Consider the following 14,390-nt stretch of genomic DNA (forward strand, 5'->3'; position numbering starts at 1 on the left):
TGGGACAAATCGAGCTCATCCGAAGATGAGGAGCAAACCAATGAAGGCGAGGTGATGAACTACACATTGATGACTCTTTATGACAAGGTATGCGACTCAACTGAAACCCATTTACCTCACGATGAATTACATAATACTTTTCATGATTTATTTGATGAATATAAATTAGTTGGTAAAAAATATAAATTATTAAAAAAGATCATACTTCTCTTTCTAATGAATTTGATAATTTAAAAAATGAGTATGATAAATGTTTGTTAACCCCTTGCATTAAGTATAAAGAATTAGATTCACTTAAGAAAGAAAATATAGTATTACAATAAATTTTAGAAAAAAATAAAATTGATAACAAATCATTAAACATAATTTTTGCCAATAAGGGTCATCTTCATAAAAAGGAAGGAATTGACTTTGTAAGTAACACTCAACAAAAACTAACTACTTTCATTAAAGGACCCACATTACATGTTTCCCCTTAAAATAAATTTAATTTTTATGGTAGGTGTGGACATTATACTTATAAATATTCATTTAAAAAATATAGCTCATACAAATTAGTTTAGGTTCCTAAAGGAACCATAAATAACTTAATACCATTACTCAAAATAGGTAAATCTTTTCATGAGGGATCGAAAGCTAAGTGTGTACCTAAAGCAAAACCCCATTTCTTGTTTATATGTCTATAATCAAAAGCTAGGAGCAAGAGATAATACCTTGATAGTGGATGTTTAATCCATATGACCGGAGATCCAATACAATTCTTTAAGCTCACTAGCCAAGATGAAAGATATGTCATATTCGGAGACAACAATAAAGGAAAAATTATTAATAAAAAAAATATAGGTAATAAATTAAGCCTTTTGATTAAAAATATTTTATTAGTAGATGGTTTAAAACATAACTTGCTAAGCATTAGTCAATTGTGTGTTAAGGGTTATAACATCAAATTTGAATCTAATGCTTGCATTATACAAAAACCACACAAAAATAGATTTTTTGATTTATTAGGAATGAGTCGACACTAAGAGGGGGGGGAGTTGGGGGGGGGGGGGGGGGGTGGGTGAATTAGAGCAGCGGATAAAAACGTCAGTTTTAAAAAATTCTTCTTATGATAAAAATCGATCTCGGAAAGATATTAACTTGAAAACATATGAGAGTATAGTGTAAGTAAGGATTCAGTTTGCAATAAAAATAAATAGCAAGAAGTAAATACAAACTAGATTTTTATAGTGGTTCGGTCATCATGACCTACATCCACTCCACCGATTCTTCTTCCGTCGAGGCCACCAGCATCCACTAACGGTCTTCATTCAATAGACGAATACCAACCACATTTTTACAACTCTATTCTCCTTTTGCAGGCTCGAGAGAATCTTTACACCCCCACAACCTCCTCTCATCCCGGGTTTCCCGGGTCCTAGCGGTACCATCGCCTGCAATACTAACATTGGGCAGTACCACCGCCCAGTCTATCGGTACTACCACTTGGGAGACTATGTCTGGGTGGTACCACTGCCTAGACTGGCAATCCCACCACCTGACAGTCTCGGAGACTGAGTCTGGGCAGTACCACCGCCTGACATAGTCTCGGAGACTATGCCACGACGGTTTTACTTGTTGGGTCACTATTTGAGCCTTTACACTTGGCCCAACACAGCCCAAACTTGGGCCCAATTGACCCCTAATTGAGTTGGCCCAATTCCAACCCAATTACGTGCGAACTACGAATTTGAAGGCATACACTAAGCAAATCCAGTCCAGTTAGTCTTGGTTTCTTCTAATGAGCTTCCGACGAACTTCCGACGATCTCTCGGTAATGTTTCAGTAGACTCTCGACAAGCTCCTAGACTTCACGATGATCTACTTGGCGAGTTCCGATGAGCTTCTCTAGCAAGCTCTTGGACTTCTCGATCAATTCCGATAGAACTTCCGACGAACGTCCGAACTTCTGACGAACTCTTGAACTCCCAACGAAATCTCATTCTCGACTCCGGGACTTCATTTTGTTTTATGCCTTGATCACTATCGTAGTTAATCATACATAATTAAAACCTACTTTGATCTAGATAATTATTACTAAGCTAATCAAATGTTGTTCGACATGTCATTAGTTCATCAACGCTTCGTTTGATTCTTCGGCGCATCGTTATCTCTTGCGGCCTATTGCCCAATCGGTCAGTTGACCTCCACAACTCTGATTTCCTTGGCACAATTTTCGCTCTTCTTGGCCCGATGTCCGAACTCATGGCCCGAAGCCTTCTGCCGATACATCGACCGATCCTCTGGCTCGATATCCAATCTTCTAACATGTTTTACTCCGGCCGAACATGATTCTTCCTGCTTTAATTGCCTCTCCCTGATCAAAGCTTTCTATGTTACTCAAAACATAGATCAAATCATAAACACTATCAATTTGTTTCATCATCAAAATATGAGATTCAACAATCTCTCTCTTTTTGATGATGACAACCAATTGATGACGAAGTTAACCTTAACTCCCCTTATCAATATGCAATATTGATAGAACTCTTGGATTCAAAAATCCAAGCAACATGATATGATAAAATTATGCATAACATCATCATATTTCTCCCCCTTTGTCATCAACAAAAAGGAGAAGTGCAACTATCAAGTGTTTGAGATATAAGCTTTGCAACATTTTAGAACATGCAAGCTAGCAATAATTTTGAGTTTTTCAAGTTTGTAATTAGCATGTTTTGCTTCTTGAGATAATCAAGATAGCACTTTTTGATTCTCTTTTGATATAAGCAATCTAACAAGTTTTGGTCTCTTTACGGTGTGCAAGCTAACAAGTTTTAGCTTCTTCTTTTATATATTATCATGCAATAGCGGATTTTATCTCCCCCTTTGCCATTGTAAAAAAGAAGGGAAGAATATAATTTTGTAATTCTTTTTTCCTTTACATCAATTTTCACAACATGACAAAGATAAATAATAAATTTGCGTTATAAACATAATCTAAAGTTTTATCATTCAAGCTAGCATATTTTTTTGTTCTCTTTTGCAATGTGCAAGCTAACAATTTCCTTTTTCTTTTACAACAATGATTCAATCATATCATGCGATATACAAATTATAAATATTTCAAATCATGATGGTATTAAAATGTCAAATTACATTACATCCTACCATGCATGTTACAAATAAATCAATCATAACTATGGGTATATCATACATGATACTAAGACATTAAAATTTTTAAGCATTTATCACTTCATGCATTAAATCAATAATTTGATCATGATACCAAACATTCATCATTTATTTTTTCATTAGTAAATCACAAAAAGAAACATAGGAGAAAAATATTTCAATTTATGCATAAGAAAAACTCAAGTTATCAAGATCAAGATTAAAGAAAAATCTCAAGTTATAATTAAAAAAAATCATGAATCATAAAAAAATCTCCTCTTAAACAATATGAGAATACATAATAAGATATCTTGATTCATAAAAGATTTCATGTTCTAAATCTCGAAAAATTATGATTTCGATAAAACTCATTCAAATTTATTTTCATAGTCCAAGAGATTCATAAAAGCATAATATATATGGATTAATTAATCTTTTATCGAAAAATCAATACGATAGAGATGGAAAATGTATTCCATTTTTATGTGTTTTATTTTAAGTTGTTTGTTTCATACAAGCATGCCTTTGTCCTTTTATGCCAAATAAAAACATGCATCAACGTTTAGGATCGAAAAATAAATTTCGTCATAAAAACCATCAAGACAAAAAAAGTATCACATTAAACATAAAGCTTCTTCAAACAAGAGATTTGATTCATCATTTTAATTCCAATGATAATTCATTTTCCTTTTTATGTGTTTCATTTTATGTGATTGATTTCATATAAATATGCTCATGTTTTTCATATGAAAACTATCCATCTTATTTAAAACCGAAAAAATAACTTTCATTGCGATAAAGATTAATAAACCATAAATCACATCATGTATAACCTTAAAATCTTATGCATAGTATAAAATCATCAAGCATGGTATCAAAACTTTTAATATTTTCATTATGTATCATTAAATCATTAAAATTGATTTCATTAAGGATAAAGTATTTTCAATCAAAATCATTTTATTTGTTATAGTTATGCATTTTTCCTTTTAGGTGCATCTAACTTTTCAAGCTTAATCTTCCATAGAAAAGCCATACATCATCATTTATAATCGCAAGGCAATATGGAAATCAACATGATAGACACTATTGCTTCTTAAAAACATACATAAGATTAATCTTATTAGATGTACAAGCATTAGATTTATCATTTTATTTTATTTTCATAAAACATGCAATTGTCATTATCATTTTCAAAATTACTAGCATGATCCCAATTTTTTTTTATTTTTTTATTACATCATACAATTTAAAATAAATTATATATATAAATTTTCTAAACTAATTTAAAAACAACTCATGACATGCATTATGTAATTTCGAAATAAATCAAAGGGGTTTTGGTTACCTCATCATCGAAAGTCGTTAAGGCATAGTTTGCCATCTCGCCTTTGTTGGTTTGTTCTTCATCTTCGGATGAACTCGATTCGTCCTTTAGTAATTTTTTTTTAAGTTCATTTTTACTTTTTGATTTACGTTTTAAGAACTTTTTAAGTTTTATTGTGAAAAGTTTAAGGTCATCATCACTTGAGCTTTCGCTCGAGTGGTCATCTTGAGTTCTATGTGCCAAATTCTTCCTATTCTTTGGAAGGTTATTCTCGAGTTCTTTATGTGCATGACACATCATTTCATAGGTCATCAAGTACCCAATAAGTTCATTAAGTGAAAAATGGTCAAAATCTTTTGCCTCTTGAATAGCCATTACTTTCGAATCCTAATTTTTAGAAAGCGATCATAAAACTTTATTCACAAGCTTAAGATTCAAAAAACTTTTACCAAGAATTTTTAAACCATTGACGACATCCATAAAATGGATATATATGTCTCCAATAATTTCGCTTGTTGGTTTCATATGAAACAACTCGAAATCATGCATCAAAAGATTTACTTTAGACTCTTTAACTCTATTCGTGCCTTCGTGAGTGATTTCCAGTGTGTGCCAAATGTCAAAAGCCATTTCACAGGTAGAAACTCGATTAAACTCATTTTTGCTCAAAGCACAAAATAGAGCGTTCAAAGCTCTAACATTTAAAGAAAAAGTTTTCTTCTCCAAATCATTCGATTCTTTCATTGGAGTAGAAGACTTTTAAAAACCGTTTTCGATAATATTCCATAAATTCAAATCTATTGAAAGTAAGAAAACTCCCATTTGAGTTTTCCAATAAGTGTAGTTCGTCCCATTGAACATGGGAGGACGAACGATTGAAAAACCCTCTTGAAATCCGAAAAGAGCAATTTCTCTTGGGTGTTAAACCAAATGAGAAATAACGTGGGTCTGATACCAACTGTTAGGAACAAGTCAACACTAAGAGGGGGGGGGGGGGCTGAATTAGTGCAGCGGATAAAAATATCAGTTTTGAAAAAAATTTCTTACGATAAAAACTGATCTTGGAAAGATATTAACTTGAAAGCATATGAGAGTGTATTGTAAGTAAGGATTCAGTTTAGAATAAAGATAAATATTAACCAGATTTTTATAGTGGTTCGGTCGTTGTAACTTACATCCACTCCACCAATTCCTCTTCCGTCGAGGCCACCAGCATCCACTAATGGTCTTCCTTCAATAGGCGAAGACCAACCACCTTCTTACAACTCTATTCTCCTTTTGCAGGCTCAAGAGAGAACCTTTACACCCCCACAACCTCCTCTATTAAACTTCACTAATACTTAGAGTTTGAGAGAAGTACACACAAGATTACAATAGTGTTTTCTTTTCTTTTTACTCTCAAGTGTGTGTATGTTAACTAGGGATGAGAGGAGTTTTTATAGGCTTCAAGTGGATTTAAACTTGGAGCCTAAAAGTGTTTTATCCCGGGTTTCCCGGGTCCTAGCGGTACCACTACTTGTGTTGGGTGATATCGCTGCCTGTAGCACTGACACTCGGCGGTACCATCGCCTAGTCTGGCATTACCACTGCTTGATAGTCTTAGAGACTGAGTCTGGGCGGTACGACCGCTTGACATAGTCTCGGAGACTGTGCCACGACGGTTTTACCTGTTGGGTCACTATTTGAGCTTTTACACTTGGCCCAACATAGCCCAAACTTGGGCCCAATTGACCCCTAATTGAGTTAGACCAATTTCAACCCAATTATGTGCTAACTACGAATTTTAAGGCATATACTAAGCAAATCCGGTTCGGTTAGTCTTGGTTTCTTCCGGCGAGCTTTCGACGAACTTCCAACAATCTCTCGGCAATGTTCCAGCGAACTCCCAGTAAGCTCATAGACTTCACGACGATCATCTTGGCAAGTTCCGATGAGCTTCTTTGGCAAGCTTCTGGACTTCTCGGTCAATTCCGACAGAACTTCCGATGAACATCGGGACTTCCGACGAACTCTCGAACTCCCAACGAAATCTCGTTCTCGACTCCGGGACTTTAATTTGCTTTATGCCTTGATCTCTATCATAGTTAATCCTGTACAATTAAAGCCTACTTCAATCTAGATAATTATTACTAAGCTAATCAAATGTTATCCGGCATGTCATTGGTTCATCAACGCTTCGTCCGATTCTTCGGCTCATCGTCCTCTTTTGCAGCCTATTGCCCAATCGACCAGTTGACCTCCGCAAATCCGATTTCCTTGGCGCAATTTCTGCTCTTCTTGGCCCGATGCTCGAACTCATGGCCCGAAGCCTTCTACCGATACGTCGACCGATCCTGCGGCTCGACATCCAATCTTCTGACATGTTCTACTCTGGCCCAACATGATTCTTCCTTTTTTAATTGTCTCTCCCTGATCGAAGCTTCCAGCGTCACTCCAAACACAGATCAAATCATAAACACTATCAATTTGTTTCATCATCAAAATTCGAGATTTAATATGATTGCCTTAAGGACGAATAATATCTATACTATTGATCTTGATGAGTTTTGTGATGAAACTTGCTTTCCGGTTTTAAACGATGATGCATGGCTTTGGCATAGAAGATTAGGCCATGTAAGTATAAAACTAATTTCATAAATTACAACTAAAGAACTTGTAAGAGGTATGCATAAAATTAAATTTGTCAAAGATAAAGTTTTTAATGTATACCAACTAGGAAAATAAATAAAGAGTAGCTTTAAGTCTAAAAATCAAGTATCTCTAGACCACTACAATTATTCCATATAGATTTATTTGGACCAATTGATATCATAAGTCTAGGAGATAGTAAATACGCTTTTGTGATAGTTGATGATTATAGTAGATATACTTGGACATACTTCTTAGCACATAAAAGTGATTGCTTTAAATAATTTTTTGAAGTTTTACAAACTAGTTCAAAATAAAAAGGGTTTTATGATTTTCTCTATTCCAAGTGATCATGGTGGTGAATTTAAAAACTATGATTTTAATAATTTTTATAAGTTAAATGAGTATGATCATAATTTTTGAAACCCACAACAAAATGGAGTTATAGAGAGAAAAAATAGGAGTTTTCAAGAAATAGCAAGAACCATGCTTAATGAATATAGCTTACCTAAATATTTTTGAGCCGACACCGTTAACATGACATGCTATGTCATGAATGAGGTTCTCGTATGACCATTACTTTCTAAAATTCCTTATAAATTATGGAACAATAAAAAATCTAATATTTTATATTTTAAAATTTTTGATTGTAAATATTTTATTTTAAATGAAAATGATGTCTTAGGAAAATTTGATGTAAAATATGATGAAGGCATTTTTCTTAGATATTCCTCTATTTCTAAAACTTTTTGTGACTTTAATAAAAGAACTTTAATTATAGAGGAATCTATTCATGTTGTTTTAAATGATATTTTCGAGTTTATGAAACATAATTTTAATGATAATTTTGATTTTGACACTTTAAATTTGAATAAAAATTCTTCTCTCCCAAGTAACTTGGATGCATCTACTTCCAAAGATTCCTAAGAAGCTAATCATTGGAGATACATCAAAAGGTGTTTAAACTCGTTTTTCTTTTAAAATTTTTTATTAATGTAACTTTTTTTTATCTCAAATTGAACCCAAATACATTGAGGATGCTCTAAAAGATGATTCATGAGTTTTTGTAATGCATGAGAAATTAAATCAATTTGAGAAAAATGAGGTGTGGAAGCTTGTTTGTAGACCTAGTAACTATCTTATAATTGGCACTAAATGAGTCTTTAGAAACAAGCAAGATGAACTTGGTATCATAGTTCGAACCAAGGCTAGATTAGTAGTCAAAAGTTTCAACCAAGAAGAAGGTATTGATTATGAAGAAACCTTCGTTCTTATGATAAGATTAGAAGTCAAAAGGAAACTCCTTACCTATGCTAGTTGTAATAATTTTAAGTTATTTGAAATTGATATTAAAAATATTTTTTTAATAGTTTTATTTTCGAAGAAGTTTATGTTGAACAACCATCCGGAATTGAGAATGTTATTTTTTCGAACCATGTGTTTAAGTTATCTAAGGCTTTCTATGGATTAAAAAAGCTCCAAGAGCTAGTTGCTACCCTATACATCTAAAAAAACTTGCTAGCTTGTATATTCTAAAATAATATAAAACTTGCTAATTTACTAGCTTACATTATTTTTTTTTAAAAAATTCTAGTTGTATTTTTCTCCTTTTTGTTGATGACAAAAGGGGAGAAGTAATGATGTAATGATATTTTTAAAATGTTAAAAATATATGCCACTGACGATCATAGTCTCGGAGACTAGTGATACTATCATTTTTAACACATGCATGATATGCCTAAGTAATGATTTGATATGTTGAATTTATGCATGCAATACTTCAACTTAAAATAATGATGCAAGTAATGATGTCTTGCATATGATCAACGATGTATGCAATACTTAAACTTATTATGATAATCTATGTAATAATATGCACATGATGTTAGTAAAGATTACTTTGATATGATGTGTTGCATATGATCATTATGATTCATGATTGTTTTGACTTGAATTCAAAGATATTATAACTAGTAGATTACCATTGTTTTGAATTCAACGTTTCTTTCAATATGACATAAAGATTGGGAGAGTTTAGTTTAAACTCCATCGTCAATTGGTTGTGATCATAAAAAAGGGAGAGATTATTGAATCCCGGATTTTGATGGTGAAATCAATTGATGAGTTTATGATCTAATATGCGTTTTTAAGAAAAGTGATGTAGGACTAACTTCGATTATGAAAAGACAAAACAATTAAAACAAGAAGAATCAAATATTGGGTGGAGTCAGAAATCAGGCATCAAGTTGGAAGAATCGAACATTGCACCAAGATTAGATGTTGCAGGAGTCAACATGCCGATGGATCAAACGATACGTCAAAGGTTTGGACGATGCATCAAAAGTTCACCAAGAGTTCAAATGAACCAATGATATAGAGTCTTGATCGTCATAGTTTTAGAGTCTAATTGAGTTGGTTTTGGCTGTAACCATGTCAACTTGATTAGGGGCCAATTGGATCTAAATTAGGATTGAATTGGGCTATTAAAAGCCCAATTCAATGTTCTGAAGCTAGCCCAAGTGATGGTACCACTAGGTTAGGGGGTGGAACCACCTATGAGACAATGAACGTCTCCGAGAAACCTAGGCGATGGTATCGCCAATGTTAGGCAGTGGTATCGCCTAGATTGGACGGTGGTACCACCCAGTGTTAGTTTGGCAAGTGGTAGTACCACCTAGACTGGACGGTAGTCCTGACAATTGTTAGCCTGATAGGCGATGGTACCACTAGTACCCCAAAAACCCAAGATGAAACCTTTTATAGCTCTATTTTTTAAGCCATTATGGCCTATAAATACCCTACTCTTTCCTGCTTGAAAGAGCATGAAAAGAGAACAAAAATCATAGTGATTCTGAGTTGTTAAGTATTTAAAACTGATAAGTGTTCTCCTCCTCCTACTTAAAGTTTTGAGATCATTCTAAGAGAGGTGTGAGACTTGTAAAGGTTATCTCCTAAACCTATGAAAATGAGAAAGAGTTATAAGAGGGTAATTGGTTTTCGCCCATTAAAAGAAGATTGTTAGTGAATGTTAGCGGCCTCGACGGAATAGGAATCGGGAGTGGACGTAGGTCGCAACGATTGAACCAATATAAACTCGGTTTGCATTTCTGTTCTGCTTTTCATTCTCATTACTAACTGATTTACTTGTTCACTACTTTATGAACGTTTCAAGTTAAACTCATTTCCGATATGGCCTTTATCAAATGAAATCACTTTTCGAATGTTTGAAGTTAAATTCATTTCCGATACAACCTTTATCGAATGAAAATTTCGAATCGATGTAATTTTCATGAAAGCACTAATTCACTCCCACCCCCTCTTAGTGCTGAAATGGTCTTAACATTATCTGTTGCCTTGCAACTATGTCTCTTTCTTCACAATTGGTAGATTTGCCTTTGCGACACTATGATACTCCTTTGAGTCTACCTTAATTCTAACTAATGCTTAGTTTTGAGTAGCTATGCCCCTCTAAACTCGTCGTCACTTCCTTGCCTCTTTTGACCACTTGCCTTTAACACCTCTGTGTTCTCCGAGCAATTCCCTATAGTTGGTGGAAAGATAGACTACAACTCCCATACATGACCTCCACCATTATGTTGCAGGGCTCATGCTGATTCTATTCTCTTTTGCATCTTTGGTAATAACAATTACTCACTCGATAGTATCTTCTGATTTGTTGGACTCTCTTAAGTGAATATGAGCTCTAGAGTAGTCCAATTCTCTAGCCACTCCAATCATACATCTGTATGATCAAGTTTCCCCCATGGGACTCACTAATACTTGCACTCGGAATCCCCATCATTGATATACAACTCTCATATACTGATGACTAAGGTTTTCATCTGGTACAAAATTTGATACATGGATGGAAGACTCACCTTTGCGGTACCATGACATTCATTCCTTAAATTTATAGTCTTTCTTTCCATCGTGTTGTTCACCGAAATAGAGCTCCTAGTAGCTCTCGATCATACCTTCATATAGTGAAGTCCCTCATACGAATTCTTTTGTGTGTGCCACATTGCCTTAAATTGTTCCACCATGATCTTGCTACACTATGTCGCCTCCTAGTGACATCTCCATTACATTTTAGTCTTTGTGGGATAAATACGAACTATGATCTCTCCATGTGTGGCATCCACCAGCGCATCGCAAGGCTTCCACCATCTCTAATTGTGTTCACTCATTTCACAATTAACCTTCATCCACTTGCTATTAGGTCACACCTAAACGAAGCATAGCTCTAAGATAGTCCATCACCTAGTAGTTCTCGAAGTCCACCGATTTCATTGAAATTAATGCGTCATTGTTTAGATCCTAGGCCATTGCCCATAGCATAATCTCTATTGTGCATAGCTTTCTTTGTGATAACTTGAATGACAACACTATGACATATTCTTTAAGAGTACCTATCTCCAAATCCTCTTGTCCTGTGCTAAGACCTTCTAACCCCAACTTCACCTCTGCAAGTTGAGTTACCTTAGTCCCTCCATCAAGTGCTTTGCCAATATAAGGTACATATGCCTCGAAGTTGTTCGGATCAGGGTGGGCACTAAGAGGGGGGGTGAATTAGTGCAGTGGTAAAATCACGACGGTTTAAAAAGACTTCGTACGATAAAATCATTTTCGACGTAAAACCGTTTTCGAAAACTTAACTTAAATTGAAATCATACTAAAGTGTAGGTGATATAAAGCAATGGAGGTAGTTTACAGTTAAGATAAATAGTAGAAAGTAAATGCAAACCGAGATTTAGAGTGGTTCGGTCAATCTTGACCTACATCTACTTTTGGCTTTCTCCTCCGACGAGGTCACCGACGTCCACTAGAGGCCTTCCTTTAATAGATGAAGGCTAATCACCTTTTACACACCTCTTCTCCTTTTACCGGGTTTAGGAGATAACCCTTACAAGCACTCACTCTCCTCTCTAAACAGGATTCTAAGTTTAAAGCTAGAGGAGGGATTACACTTATGATCACAGTAGCGTTTTCTCTCTTTTAATCTCTTTGTGCTTATATGCTTTAACCAGGGATGAGAGGGGTATTTATAGGCTTCAAGTTGATTCAAACTTGGAGCCTAAAAACATCTCATCCCGGGTTCCCCGGGCACGGGCGATACCATCGCTTGCGCTGGGTGGTACCACCGCCTAGCACCCCGCTAGGGGATGTACAACCGCCCAGACTGGCGGTACCACTGCCTGACACGGTCTCGAAGATTGTGCCATAACGGTGAGTCTTCTTGGGGCACTGTTTGGGCTTCTTATTGGGCCCAACACTGTTCTTATATGGGCCTAGCTGGCTTTTAATTGGGTTGGCCCAAATCCAAGCCCAATTACGTGCTAACTACAATTTCCTAAGACATATTCTTAGCTAAACAAGTTCGTAAGTCTTGGTTCTTCCAGCGAGCTTCCGGCGAACTTCCGGCGAATATCTAACGAACCCTCGATGATGCTCCGGCGAACTCCCGACAAACTCTTGGACTTGCAACGATCCTCTTGGAGAGTTCCGACGAGCTTCTCTAGCAAGCTCCGAGACTTCTCGATTAGTTCCTCCAAAACATCCGACGAATGTCCGGACTTCCGACGAACTCTCGAACTTCCAATGATGTCGCATCCTTGGCTCCAAGACTTCATTTTGCTTCATGCCTTGCTATCGTAGTTAATCTTACACATGTAAAACACACTTCGATCTAGACAATTAATACTAAGCAATTATCATGTTGTCCGGCATGTCATTGGTCCCTCGACGCTTCGTCCGATTCTTCGGCGCATCGTCCTCTCCTGCGGCCTATTACCCAATCGGCCAATTGACTCCGCAACTCCGATATCCTTGGCGCAATGTCCGCTCTTCTTGGCCCGATGCCTGAATCCATGGCCCGAAGCCTTCTGTCGATACATCGACCAATCCACTGGCCTGACGTCTAATCTTCTAACATGTTCCTCTGGCCCAACATAATTTTTCTTGCTTTAATTGTCTTATCCTAATCGAAGCATCTTGCGTCACTCAAAACACAGATTTAAAACATCAACACAATTATCAATTGGTTTCATCATCAAAATACGAGATTCAACAATCTCCCCCTTTTTGATGATGACAACCAATTGATGATGGAGTTAAACTTAACTCACGGAGTTTAACCAAACTCCCCCTATCAATATGCCTTATTGATAGAAACTCTTGGATTTAAAAATCCAAGTAACATGTCTTGATCAAATCATGACATACAATTAACATACTTCTCCTTTGTCATCAACAAAAAGGAGAAGTACAATTCTCATGTGTTTAAACATAAATTCAAATCGTTGCATGAAAAACATGAAGTTTTATCATCATGCAATTTGTAAGCTAGAAAATTTGGCAAGTGTTACATCATACTTAAAACATTCAAGCTATCAAGTTGTAGATATGCAAGGTAGCAATATAGCATGTTCTACTTCATATAAGCTAGCAAATTAGAGATGATCAAGAAAGCAACTCTTGCTTCTTGATATATGCAAGTTGCAAGCTAGCAATTTTTTGCTTCCTTTGCAATGTTTGAGCTAGCAATTTTGCTTTCGTTGCAAAGTGCAAGTTAGCATGTTTTGCATTTTGAGATAGGCAAGATAGCACTTTTGGCATGCAAATCTATAGTATGCAAGCTATCAAATTTTACATATAAATAAAGTTAGCAAAATTTTACATCTTTTGAGGTGTGCAAGATGGACTATTTTGACTCTTTTTGAAATGTGTAACTTAGCAAACATTGCTTCTCTTGAGATTTGCAAGATAGCACTTCTTGCTTCCTTTTTGAGATTAGCAAGTTAGCAAGTTTGCATTTTTTTTTTTTCGAATTGTGCAAGCTAGCATATTCGCTTTCTAGCACATTTTGCTCCCCCTTTGTCATTGTCAAAAAGAAGGGAAGACCCTCCTTTACATCAATTTCTAAATTATGACAAAGGTAAGGTAACAAAGATGAAAAAATCAAGATGTGAGTGTCAAAATAATTTTTTATCATGAATATTTTATCATTACATGCATTATTATCATAAGTGTTTTATGCATTCATATCATCACATGAAGAATATTAAAAAGAAAATAATTGGGTGATGAGATAAACGTTTCATGAATACAAGGAATTGCATAAAAATCATATCATGAAAGATTAGAACATGTTAATATCAAAAGGCATGATTTCTTTTTGAAAAACCTCCTCATAAATAATCAAAAGAAAATCTTAGGAGATCGATTAAAGAAAAATCTTGATTCATAATAAAAATTCATGTATCGAATATCGAGAAATCAAGAT

The sequence above is a fragment of the Musa acuminata genome, chromosome BXJ2-4, assembly GCF_036884655.1.
Source record: "Musa acuminata AAA Group cultivar baxijiao chromosome BXJ2-4, Cavendish_Baxijiao_AAA, whole genome shotgun sequence".
NCBI lineage: Eukaryota > Viridiplantae > Streptophyta > Magnoliopsida > Zingiberales > Musaceae > Musa > Musa acuminata.